Source organism: Gracilinanus agilis, chromosome 1, assembly GCF_016433145.1.
Source record: "Gracilinanus agilis isolate LMUSP501 chromosome 1, AgileGrace, whole genome shotgun sequence".
NCBI lineage: Eukaryota > Metazoa > Chordata > Mammalia > Didelphimorphia > Didelphidae > Gracilinanus > Gracilinanus agilis.
This window is the reverse complement of record NC_058130.1, coordinates 558,334,785-558,348,392: the sequence shown is the minus strand read 5'-3', so window position 1 is coordinate 558,348,392 and position 13,608 is coordinate 558,334,785.

Sequence of the window (13,608 nt, the reverse complement as noted above, 5' to 3'; positions counted from 1 at the left end):
TATTCTCCTTTCCTTCCAGAAATAAGGCCATAGCTGTGTAATACCACATAGAATATTAGATTTTTTTGACACTTTACTTAGTTTTGCTGAACTTTCCCCCTTTTCTTTTAAAATTCTTCTTTATAAGGGATGGCTCTCTGGGAGAGATTAAGGAGAAAGAAAGAGTAGGAAATGTAGGTGATTAAAGAAAGATCCAAATGAAAATTATTTTTATGAGAAGAAAGAAAAAAAGGCTTTTTAGGATTTTAGGGCTTGATTATATCTTATATGAAACTGATGATTTATTTGGTGAGTATATGTCTGCTTTATGCTTTGCTTAATGTTGCTAATGATTGTTGAACAAAGTTTTATATATCTTTTTACATATTTATACATATGTCACAGATTTTTTTAAAAAGCAAGAATATTGAATTTAAAAAAAATAAAAGCATCATAGTCATTTCTGGATATATCTTTTCCCCTTTGGAACTGAATCTTCTCTTTCAACCACAAAAAAATCCTATTACTCAAAATCTGTCACAGGATCTTGTTTAATTTTAATGTAGAGTAGGCATACACATTAAAATTAGTAGTAGCCTTTGGACTACATTTTGTTTTACTGAGTCATGTACTTTAAACAAAAGCAAAAAAATAGTAGACAAAATGTCACCTCATGTTCCCTTTAGTCATTTATGTGACTGTGAAAGTACAATCTGCTCTAAAAAATCATTTGCAAAAGCCTTCTTTCTGGGGTAGTTAGGTGCTTTTGTGGATAGGGAGCCAAGCCTAGAGATAGGAAGTTCTGGATTCAAATTTGACCTTAGACACTCACCAGCTGTGTGACCTTGGGCAAGTTACTGAACCCTAATTTCCTAGCCCTTACTGCTCTTCTTGGAACTGATACTCAGTATTGATTCTAAGACACAAGGTAAAGGTTTAAAAAAATAGCCTTTCTATTGTCTTATTTTTATTAAAAAAAACTTTCAATATGTGTACAGACTTTTTTTGGGGGGCAAACGTTTTAAAGAGGGGGCCAAAGGAAAGGAAATGCTCATCTGTCAGACTGTTTCTAAGGCAACTCTTTTGAAGTTTCATTGTATTGTATCCTACTCATTGTATTCATCAGATTAGGAATAATGTCACGATGCCAGATAGAACATTTCTTCTCATTTCCTTTTAAAAATATTTTTGGTGAAGGATGGATAAAAGTACCATCCATGATCTTTCCTACTCTTTAGCAATATCTGATTTTGACATATCTTGAAAACTGTTCCCTGAGTAACTTTAAAATAATATCCATTCCAGTATAGATTTCTTCTATTTTTTGGTTTGGTCCAATAATTTCATAATAGCACTCAGATGCTTAAAAGAAAAGATAAATTAATTACAGGAGGAAATAGTAAAACTATACTAATGAGAGAATTTAACTTTTCCCCCCACTCAGAACTACATAAATCTAACCAAAAAAAAAAGATGAATAGACTCTTAGAAAAGTTAGATATGATGGACCTTTGAGAATCTCCTGAATGGGAATTGAAGGGAATATACCTTTTTATCAGTTGTACATGACATCTTCAAAAAAATTGACCATGTATTAGGACATAAAAACCTCACAGGCAAATACATAAAAGCAAACATATTTAAATGCACCATTTCCAGAACATATTGCAATAAAATTACATTTAATAAAGGGCCATGGAAACAGAATAAAAATTAATTGGAGACAAAATAAACTAATCCTAAAGAATAAGATCAAAGAACACATCATAGAAATAATCAATTATTTCATTAAAGAGAATGACAATCATGAGACAACATTCAAAAATTTGTGGGATGCAACTAAAATTGTACTTAGAGGGAAATTTATATCTCTAAATATTTACCTTAATAAAAGAAAGACCAGATCAATACATTGGACATATAACTAAAAAAATGAAAGCTAAGAAATTAAAAATTGTCAATTATACACCAAAATGGAAATCCTAAAAATCAAAGGAGAGATTAAGCAAGTAAAAAATAAAATAAACTAATATATCAAACCAAGAGTTGGCTTTAAGTGAAAAAACTCAATAAAAGAGATAAAACATTGCTTAATTTGATTTAAAAAAGAAAGAAGAAAACCAAATTACTCTCAAAAATGGAAAGGGTAAATGCTCTACCAATGAAGAAGAAATTGAAGCAATTATTAGGAGTTATTTTGTCCAATGAAATACTAGTGAAGCTGACAACTTAGTTAAAATTGATGAATATTTACAAAATTATAACTATTATAAAAATATTAACTCAGAGAGGAAAATTAAACTTCTCTACTCATGAAATTCTCAATTTAACTCAGAGACAATGAAACATGGCTCAGGCACACAATAGAATCTATTACAGAATGGAATAAAATGCTGAGTCAATATTTGATTTTCTCAGATTTAAACATTGGGAGAAATAATAATTGCTCATGGTAGGCCAAACCATTATTATATAAAATGAAAATTCTCTCTAAAGTTAATTTACCTATTCAGTGACATCTCAAACTACTAAGGAATTATTTTACAGAGATAGAAAAAATAGTAACAACACTCATCTGGAAGAAAAAAGGTCAAGGATATCAAGGGAAGCAATGAAAACACATTAAGGAAGGCAACCTCACAGTTCCAGACTTCAAAATATATTAAAAAGAAGTTATCATGAAAACAATATAGTACTTGTTAAGGAATAAAGTAATGGATCAGTGAAATAGATTAGGTAGATATACAATACCCAGTAGTAATTGGCCTTAAATAACCTAGTGCTTGATAAACCTAAAGATCCAAGCTTTTGGAGTAAGAACTGAACATCTGACAAAAACTGGGTAGTAGTTTGATGGAAACTAGGCATAGAACAATACCTCACATTGTGTATCAAGATAAGGCCAAATTGGATAAATGATTTAGACATAAAGGGTGATACAAATAAATTAGATCTCAAAAACATGTACCTATCAGAAGTATAGATAAGGGAAAACTTTATGACCAAGCAAAAGGTAGAGAGGATTATGGAAGAGAAATTGATAACTTTTATTATGTGAAATTAATTGCTTTTAAAATAAAACAAATATAACCAAAATTAAAAGTAGGAAAGCAAGAAAATTTATTAAAGAAAGTTTCTCTGATAAATGCCTCATTTCTCAAATATGTAGGAACGCAGCCAAATGTATAAAAATTAGAGCTATTCTCCATTTGATAAAGGGTCAAAGAACATGAACAGGCAGTTTTCAGAAGAAAAAAATCAAGGCTAACAACAATCATACAAAATGCTCTAACTCAATAATAATTAGAGAAATGAAAATTAAAATAACTAAGATACTACTTCATACCTGCAGATTGACTAACATGATAGAAAAGGAAAATGGTAATTGTTGCAGGAGATGTGGAAAAATCAGGACTCTGATGTACTATTGGTAAAGTAGGGAACTAGTCCAACCATTCTAGAGAACAATATGGAACCATTTCCAAAGGTCTATAAAACTGTGCATACCTTTTGACCCATCAATACCACTACTAGTTCTGTATCCTAAAGAGATCATTTATTTGTAAAAAAATATTAATAGCTATATTTTTTCTGTAGTGGTAAAGAATTGGAAATTCAGGGGATGCCCATCAATGAGGGAATGACTGAACAAGTTGTGGCATATGATTGTGATGGAGTATCGTTGCCCTCTAAGAAATGAGGAACAGGTTGGTGTCAGAAAAACTTGATAAAAGTTATATAATTTTTGTAAAGTGAAGTAAGCAGAACCAGTACAATTTTGTACACAGTAAAAGCAATAGTGTAAGGCTGATCAATTGTTAAAGATTTAGCTGCTCTGATCAACACTGTAATCCAAGACAATTCTGAAAGACGTAAGATGTCTCTTTGCCTCCAGAGATAGAACTAATGAATTCTGAGTGCAAATTGAAGAATACTTAAAAAACTTTTCCTTATTTTTATTGTTTTATTTCATTTGTGTTTTCTTTTGCAACATGATTAATATGGAAACATATTTTACATGGCTTCACATATATAATCAATATCAGAATGCCTGCCTTTTCCAGGAGTGGGGAGGGACAGGAGTCAGGGACAGAATATGCAACTCAGAATTTTAAAAAATGGTTAAATTTTTTCATATATAATTGGGAAATATTTAACAAAATAAAAATAATTTAAAAATAAGTAGTTAATGAAGATAATCAGCATCCATGTTATATGAGGAAAACTTCAAAAACATACCTATCCATCTAATGTAATAATAGTAGCAAGTATCTTTATAACACTTTAAGGTTTGCAAAGCATATTACATATATCATTTCATTTGATCCTCACAAGAACTCTGGAAGTCAGGGAATATTATTATTCTAATTTTACAAGTGGGAACTATGAGACTACAGAGTTAAGTGACTTTTCTAGAGCCACATAACTACTAAGTGTTTGAGTTAGGATTTAAACTCTGGTCTTCCAAAGTCCAGTACCCTATCCACTCTACCAGCTATCTACCTAGGATTTAAGTTGAACTATACACATGAGCAATTAAGGAAATCAAGAATTAAGATATTAAGAAATCCTTAACAAAAATCCTAGACATTTAAATCATGAAATTATTATTAGGAATATCATTATAATTGGCAGATCATAATTGGACTACAATGGATGCCTCATCAAAATCCATATAGGTCCTTATGGCTATGAATACATGGACTTCTCAACTCCTGACAAAAGTAGAGAAAGGGAGAATAATGGAGAAGGAAAAGATGCTTTTGGCTCAGCTCCAGATCACAAAAAACTCAGGATTATCCTTATATATAAACCTTTTTATGCTTTTTGATTTTATGTATCCCAGGAAAGTGAGGGTGATGTAATTCAGTTCTGTAGTAGAGTATTCATTCACTGTTTTTTAAATTAATTGATTAATTAGGCCATTACCACTTTTATTTCCTCAATATTTTCCCTAGTATTCTTTTTAAAAAAAGCATCTATATTTATTTTAATTTTTATGTATAATATAATATACAATGTATAATATAAGATATATAATATAACAATACAACAATATGACAATAAACATGCTGATCCAAGAGGAACAAATTCTCACATTAGTTATGTTTAAAAATCTGTCTAATTCTTTTATTCCCCTCTCTCTCATCCCTACCCCTTTCCCAAGGAGGCAAGGAATATTATATAGGTTGTACATATATATTATAATACATATTTCCCTATTTGTCATTTTGTAAAACAAGAGACATATTGCTTATTTTAGAGAGAAAGTCATTGAGGAACTAAGTGAAGAATGGTATGTTTCCATCTGCATTTGGGCTTCATCTGTTTCTTCTGTTGCAGTGGATATCCTTTTTTTTTTTATCATAAGTCCCTTGGGGTCATCCTGAATTTTTGCCTTGTTGAAAATAGTTAATTAAGCCATTCACAGTTGATCATCAAACATTATTGTTGCTACTGTGTCCCATGTTCTCCTGATTCTGCTCACTTCACTCTGCATCACTTCATATAAGCTAGTGGTTCCCAAACTTTTTTGGCCTACCACCCCCTTTCCAGAAAAAATATTACTTAGCCCCCTGGAAATTAATTTAAAAAATTTTAATAGCAATTAATAGGAAAGATAAATGCACCTGTGGCCATCACCGCTTCCCTGCATCTCTGCAGCACCCACCAGGGGGCAGTGGTGCCCACTTTAGGAATCACTGATATAAGCCAAGAAGCCTTTCCAGGTTTTTTTGAGATCCTTTTTGTCATTTCTTACAGCACAATAGTATTCCATTATAATCCTATGCCATGACTTGGTTCTGGGACAATGGATATACATTAAGAATATCAAAGAGTTAAATTAATCTATATGAGGGTCTAAAAATTGTGGTTCTTGCCTACTCCCTTTTCTGCCATTCTATCCTTGCCATTACAGAAGCAAAATAGTGCCAAATAGGACCAAAAGCCATTTTACATTTTTATCTATTTTATGACTTAATACAATGGCCAGAAAGATAAATCCCCTGGTGGGCAAAGTGCTGGTGATGCGTGGCAGCTAGACTCTCCATACTTGGGCTGATGCTGCGACAGCAGACACAGTCTGTCACAGCAGACACAGTCTGTCACTGCCTTTCCAGGTTTGCGGAGTCTGCCAAAGCTTGTACTCTGCTGGCACACTGCTTGAGAAGCCAAGGTCACCTCCGTGCTAAATAAGGTTTCGGAGCAGGACTTGTGGAGTAGAGCTTTTTGGAAGGTCTTGAAAACCATCTTGAAAAAGAAGAAATTTCCTAACCCCCTCCAAAACCCTCACCTGCATAATGCCAGGATGGTCTATGATCGATATTCAATTAGTGATGTAGATGGTGAGAGATAATTTACATTTGCAAAAACTAAGGACTAAAATTGCATGGGAAAGCTTAATAGAGAAAATGGGACTTGACAGGAATGCAGAAATCTGGGTAAGGACTTTAAACTTCAGCTTGTCATCAAGTTTAAAAAGCTATTTTGAGGAAAAGAGGTTTTTTTGTTGTTGTTAAGATATTTTATTTTACCAGTTACATGTAATGACAATCTTCCACATCAGTTTTCTGACATTATATGGTCCAAATTGTCTCCCTCTTTCCCCTCGCCTTTCCTGAAGACGGTAAGCAATTTGATCTGGGTTATACAAATATTATCATGCAAAATATAGGAAAAGAAGAATTTTAAAGAAAACAAAGGGCTGTTGCTTGAGGAAGATGGGACTATGTTAATGGTAGACAGAAATAACACAGATCTATTCAACTCATATTTTGCATCTGTTTTCTCTCTCAAAGAGAATAATGTTCAGAACAGAAAGGACATAACAGAAATAACTAACATAGAGCTGAAATCCCAAAGAGGCAAAGAGATAGCAAAAGAGCATCTAATTGTCCTTGATGACTTCAAGACAACAAAGATGACCATGATCCCAGGTATTTGAGATGAATGACAGATATACAGTCATTGTTAGTGATCTTGGAAAGATTATGAAGGACAGAGTTTTTGGGAAAGGAAAAAATTCTGAGAGTGGAGTCTGCAAAGAATAGACCAATGAATTCGACTTCAGTTTATCACCACACTAAAACCACATATTTTCTCAGTGAATTGTGAGCCAGGCCCAGAGATGGTCCTGGGTTCAAATTTGGCCTCAGATACTTCTTAGCTGTGTGACCCTGGGCAAGTCACTTTAACCCCCATTGCTTAGTCCTTATCACTCTTCTGCCTTGGAACCAATACACAGCACCGATTCTAAGACAGAAGGTGAGGGTTTAAAATAAACAAAACATATTTGTTAGAAGGTTGGGCAGTGGGCATCTAGAAAAGAAAGTGTCTGAATTCAATATAAATGGCACCTTCTTATTCCATTTGAATATCCATTTTGATCAGTAACAGCCTTACCCTTTGACTGGGTGTGTCCATTACTTGGTTACTGTTAAGTAACTTGGTGGTGTGGGAGGACACTGAACCTCTCAGAGCTCCCTGGTTCTTGGAAGAGGCTGGTCTCTAGTCAGTGACTCCTGAAGTCCGGAAGACTAGGCTCAAACCTGGACCGAGATCAAGTCTGTTCAACCAGAGGGACACAGAAGTGACACCATTGGCCTAATAAGAAAGAGGAAGGAGGAGACATTTGGTCTTTTTTTGGCCTGGAGACTCTTATGAATGGAGTGCCTTCTTTCTGACAGTGGTAGGTAGAGTGGAAAACAGATTAATTAGGAATGGTCAGGTTATTACATGATTTCTCTCTCTCTCTCTCTCTCTCTCTCTCTCTCTCTCTCTCTCTCTCTGTCTGTCTGTCTGTCTGTCTCTCTCTCTGTCTCTCTCTCTCTCTGTCTGTCTCTCTCTCTTTCTCTCTCTTACTAACAAATAATTAGAAATTAATATCTGGTCTCCAGAGAATTTTATTCTTATCAGTAGTCATCAAGAAAAGTATTAGAGAAAAATATTCTAAATGAATTAATTAAATAAAATTTTCAATAAAAAAAAGAAAAGTATTAAGAGTATTGGGAGTAAGTCAAATATCTTGACACTGGAGTCAGGAAAGTATTGGACAGTGAATTTAACTCCAGTTATCGTAACATTCTAAATATATATTAGAATGGTGAATAGTGAATATGTAGAATAGGAAGTCATTGAGGACATCAAGAGCCAGAATGACTTAGTTAGAAATAGACCTGGCCCAAGGGATTGTGAGCTGTCTAGAGAACCCCATGCTCTGTGCCGTACACTGCTTACTTTTTTCATACATAACATTCTGTCTAAAGTTTTACATAATGTGCTTTGTAATTAAATCAATGAAGCATAGATTCAGGGCTATAATGAAAGAGATGATTCAGTGAATGAGACCTTAAGGAGTTTTGAGTTCTGATTGGTAAATCCACATCAAAATTTGAGATAAGTGGTCTCAAAAGTATTATGACTCCCAAGGGATGTGTGATCAACCAACGAAAGGGTAGTAAATAGGTCACTTTCCTGCCTCCCTACCCAAAGCCTTTCATGGACTTTTCTCTTAATGCTGCTCCCTTAAAGACTCCTCTATTTCTTTCCCTCCTACCTCTTTTCGATGTTGTGTGGATTCTTCTGGGGATTTGTAACCTAACATAAAATTTAAGGACCTCTCTTAGAAGTCCACTTGTCCCTTCTCCCCCCACCTCCAAATCATCATCATCTCCTAACATTAGCAGGGTCCCTTCAAATTCTCACTACTCTATGGTAGTGTTGAAGTGTAACAAACTTATTCCTTACACCTCCATTCCCACTTTTCATTTTTTAGAGGGAAGAAATAAATAGCACAAAATGAATAAGCACGGAAACACTGCATTATCTTTCATCGGAAACCTACTCTTATTAAAAACTTTCCTATTTTCATTGAGGGTTCCAATATTCATTTAGTCCACAAGTTCATAATCTTGCTAATATTCTTGACTGCTCCCTTTCCATCCATATCAAGTTAGTTGCCAAATTTGTTTTTTTAACAACTCTAACATTTCTTATATCTATCTCCTTTTCTTTACTCTTATAGACACTTAACCCAGTTCTGCTCCTTCACACTTTCCCCCTAGACTTCTTTAAGTCTCTGAGTTGGTTTCTTTGCTTCAGATATCTCATTTTACAATCCATACAGATGTGAAAATGATTTCTAAAGTTCAGGTTTGGTCATGCTACTCTCCAATTCACTAAACTCCAATGGCTCCCATTGCCTTTAAGATAAAATATAACTTCTTTTATCTCATCCATTTTTAAAGATTTATAATGCATGTAACTATTAGTACAATAAAGAAGGGACTATTTCTCAAGTGCCTTCTATGTGACAAGAGTTTTATAAATGATATTTGTTGTTATTTCATTTGATTTTTTTTAATTATCCCTTTTGTGGGTCATAACATTACCTGTTAGTCTAAGGCAGTTATTCCCAAAGTGGACGCCACCACCCCCTGGTGGATGTTGTAGCGATCCAGGGAAGCGGTGATGGCCACAGGTGCATTTATCTTTCCTATTAATTGCTATTAAAATAAAAAAAATAATTTCCAGGGGGCTAAGTAATATTTTTTCTGGAAATGGGGCAGTAGGACAAAAAAGTTTGGGAACTACTCTTCTAAGGCAATGATTTCCAATTTTTTTTTTGATCCACATATCATTTCAGTCTAAAATGTTTGAGCACATACTCCTATGTGGGGTTCCAATCCAGTCAATATTTATTAATCAGCTACTCTGTGTCAGACCCAGCTAAGTGCTGGGGACACAATTAGTAAAAATAAAGATTGCACAAGCTCTCAGGGAATGTACAATTTAATGAGGGAGACAACACACAAAATGAGGCAGAAAAGGGATGGGGAGTGAGGGAACCTGGGGATATTGTGTTCTGTGGAGATGAGACCAGGCAGAGCAGCAGATGAAGAGGGGAGGCAAAAAAGGCACTAAAAGGAATTTGGTACTCAACTCTCCAACCATCCAATTAGAAGAGAGAAGAGGCTGAGGGAGGTGGTGCCATTTAAGGCTTGAGTTAATAGCAGGATGATGAGAACAGAGGGGATGAGCTCAACTAGGGAGAGGTATCTTGTTCATTGGAGTTGAGACTAGGCAGATGAAGAGTGGAGTGAGTGTGTATGTATCCCCCACTCTACATACTCACTCCAGGCCTTAAATATATATTACACATATATATGTATATATATTAAACACACATACACACATATATGTATATATATAAATTACAGGTGTATTTAAATAACTATAATTTTAAATGAATAAATGTAAATATACATATATTTTATGTGTGTTTGTGCATATATGTGTGTATGCCATTTTTCAATTGGGGAAACTGAGGGAGACAGATTAAATGACTTGTCTAGGGTCACACAGCTTGTGTCTGAGGCCAAATCTGAACTTGGGTCTTTCTGATTCCAGGTCAAGTGTCCACTGAGATACCTAGGTGCCTTTATGGAGAGCAAAATTGCTGATGTCAATCAGCAAATATTTGATCTCCTTGTTAATTAGAACAGTTGAAGGCCACCCAAATTCATAATATAAATTTGTTTTTAAAATGTTATAGATGAGGATGGTGATTAGGAACTGTATCACTATATACAACAACAGAAATAATGGAGGGATAAACAAATTTATAGAAACTTTAGCAAGAGCCCCAACTTAGTGAGGTCATTCTAAGAGCATTTAATAATGAAACTTGAAAGATACCATGGCTGAAATGAAAAAGAACAATTATCTATATGGATTTCCCTCTCAAACCACCTTTTCTATGAATGACAATGAAGTCACCACATTTAGATGCCACTATCCTAATTCCCAATGTGCTACATAAGGAAGTAGAAAGGGAAGTCAAAATAAAAAGAAATTGGGAAGACTATCTGGACTGGCCCAGTTATAATATATATAATTTAAATCTGTTACCCTAAAAACTATGATCCCTAGCAAAACTAGATCCCCAGAACCCCACTCACTTCCTGTTGTTATGTGCTGATGTAGACAGGATATAAATTGGATGGAGTTCCATGTCTAGCTCTTTTTTTCCTTCCTGTTGGCAGTTTGGTGGAGCAGGGATTTTGAGCAGGTAGAAAACTTAGTTATGCGGTTATATTTTACTAGATAATAAACTTTATAAAAATAATACTTAAAGTATTATACATTAATTTAACTCCTACAAATAATAATCATCCCTGTTTATGTAGTACTCTGCACATTTCCCAATGTACAGCATGGAGTATTATTCAAAGGGTTGGACTTGGAATCAGAATGACCAGGATTCAAATCCTCCCTCAGATTATTATTATTATTATTATTATTATTATTATTATTATTATTTTAAACCTTTACCTTCTGTTTTAGAATCAATCCTATGTATTGGTTCCAAGGCAGAAGAACCATAAGGGCTAGGCAATGGGGGTTAAGTGACTTGCCCAGGGTCACCCAGCTAGGATATGTCTGAGGCTGCATTTAAATACAGGACCTCCCATCTCCCTCAGATTCTTATCAGATGACTTTGTACAAATCATTTCACTATTCTTTGTTTATATGTAAAATGGAAAGAATAATAGCATCTACCTGATAGGGTTATTGTGAGGACTTATCTCACTTAATTCTTACCATAGCCCTTTTAATTAGAGGCTATTTTATTCTCATTTTATGGGTGAGGAAATTCAGTCACAGAAGTTAAATAATTTCCCTGGGTAGCAAGTTGTCTGGGGTTAAATTTGAATTCAGATCTTCTTGACTCTTAATCTCATACTCTATACATTACGTGGTCTCCTCTGCAAGGAAGTGGAGATAACAAATGAAAGAAACCCATGAAATAACTCACCAGTATATATGTGTTATGTAAAATTTAAATTAAAACTTATAGCTAACCTGATTAGGTTTCCATGAAATCACTTAATACACATAAAATAACTAAGTACATTCCATTTGTTGTTCAGTTGCTTTCAATTGTATCCAACTCTTTTTGACTTCTTGTAGGGTTTTCTTAGCCAAGATACTGGAGTGGTTTGCCATTTCCTTTTCCAGCTCATTTTAGAGATGAGGAAACTGAGGCAAACAGGGTTAACTGGCTTGGCCAGGCCACATGGTCAAGATGATTTTGAACTCAAGTCTTCCTGTACCAGGCCTGGAGCTCTATCCACTGTGCCATCTAGCTGCCCCTAATGCATCGCATAATACAAATAGAAACAAACAACATACCCCTCCCCACCTAAGTTTAAATTTTTTGTCTCTTCCTCATATGATTTGGTTTTGCCTCATATGTCTATTACCAAATAGGTCAAAATTAAAGTCCAATTTTTCATTTTCTACATTAACGTCATTCTGCCATTTAGTTACAAAGTACCATTTTGCTTATTGTTTGGTGAGGATTCCCCCGCCCCCACCCCACCCCGCATTTTGTGCTTCCCCCAAATGAAAGTCTGTATGGCAGAAAGGGAAAAAGTATGGATCAAAAATCAAAGGACTTGAATTAAAATTCTACTTCTGTCACTCTCATATTCTGTGTGACCTTGGACAAGTCTAAATTCTCTGTGCCTAAATCTTTGAACTTGTTATTTATTCTAAAGCATAGATGACTTGGAGGCAAGGAACTGAGGTGCTATTCCCAACTCTTACATTCATTTCTATGTAAACTCTGCACCTTTAATATTTTGTTAAAGTCCCTCTGTCTGTCTTTACTGCTTCCAATAGCATTAATGAGACTAAGTGTCTGTATGATAGTCTTTGAACTACACTTTCAAAAACCAAAAAGAGTGTGTAGTTTTTTAAGGCTTTCAGAGATCTTTCTCCTACAACAATCCCGTGAGGCAAGTGATACAACTATCATTTAATGTCTTAAGGTTTCCAAAGTTCTTCATTTTATAGAAGATGAAATTGAGGCTCAGGGGCAATTTGCCTAAGGCCATTTATTGCTAGGAAGTATCAGAGTTAGCTTTTGGGTTCCTGCCATTTGACTCTAAGACCTGCACTCTTTCCATCATGTCATAAAAATTTAGAAGAATTTCATCTTTTTACTGTTTATGGAAAGAGAAATATTACGAGTGAAAAATGTCTTATCTGGTTTCAGTAGAAGGAAGTTGAGTAGGAATAAGACACAAACTGAAGGTAGATGGATGACTATAGGTATATTGAAGAGAGGATCTTATTCATAAATGTTGAACTTCATGGCCTTTGGGTTTATTTCTGGGAAGGAAAAAGAAAAAAAAGAGGGATTACAATATAGATCTGGGAATTGAGTAGAAGGCGAGAAATTGAATTTGGAAGTATAAGGAGAAGGATTCAAGCTGAAAGAAAAAAAGGATTTAAATTGATAGAGGAGGAGAAAGATTCAAGGAGGAAGAGAAAGAGAACAGAAGCTTGAGCAGAAGAAGGATGATATTAAAGAAAAAAGGATTGAGCAGAAGGAGATGGAGGAGAAAGGCAAGGAGAAAGACCACAAATACTTGTGAAGAAGTTGGTAAGACATGGAAGTTACTTATAGATTATAAAAGAGGGTGAAAAAACTGAGTAGAAGGGAGTTATCCTGAGGAACTGCCTCCAAGAACTTCTAGCAAGAATTATAAAGGACAGAGGATATTACTTCTAGAGAATGGAAAGTAGGGATAATTTTATAGAGATCTGCATAATATTAAT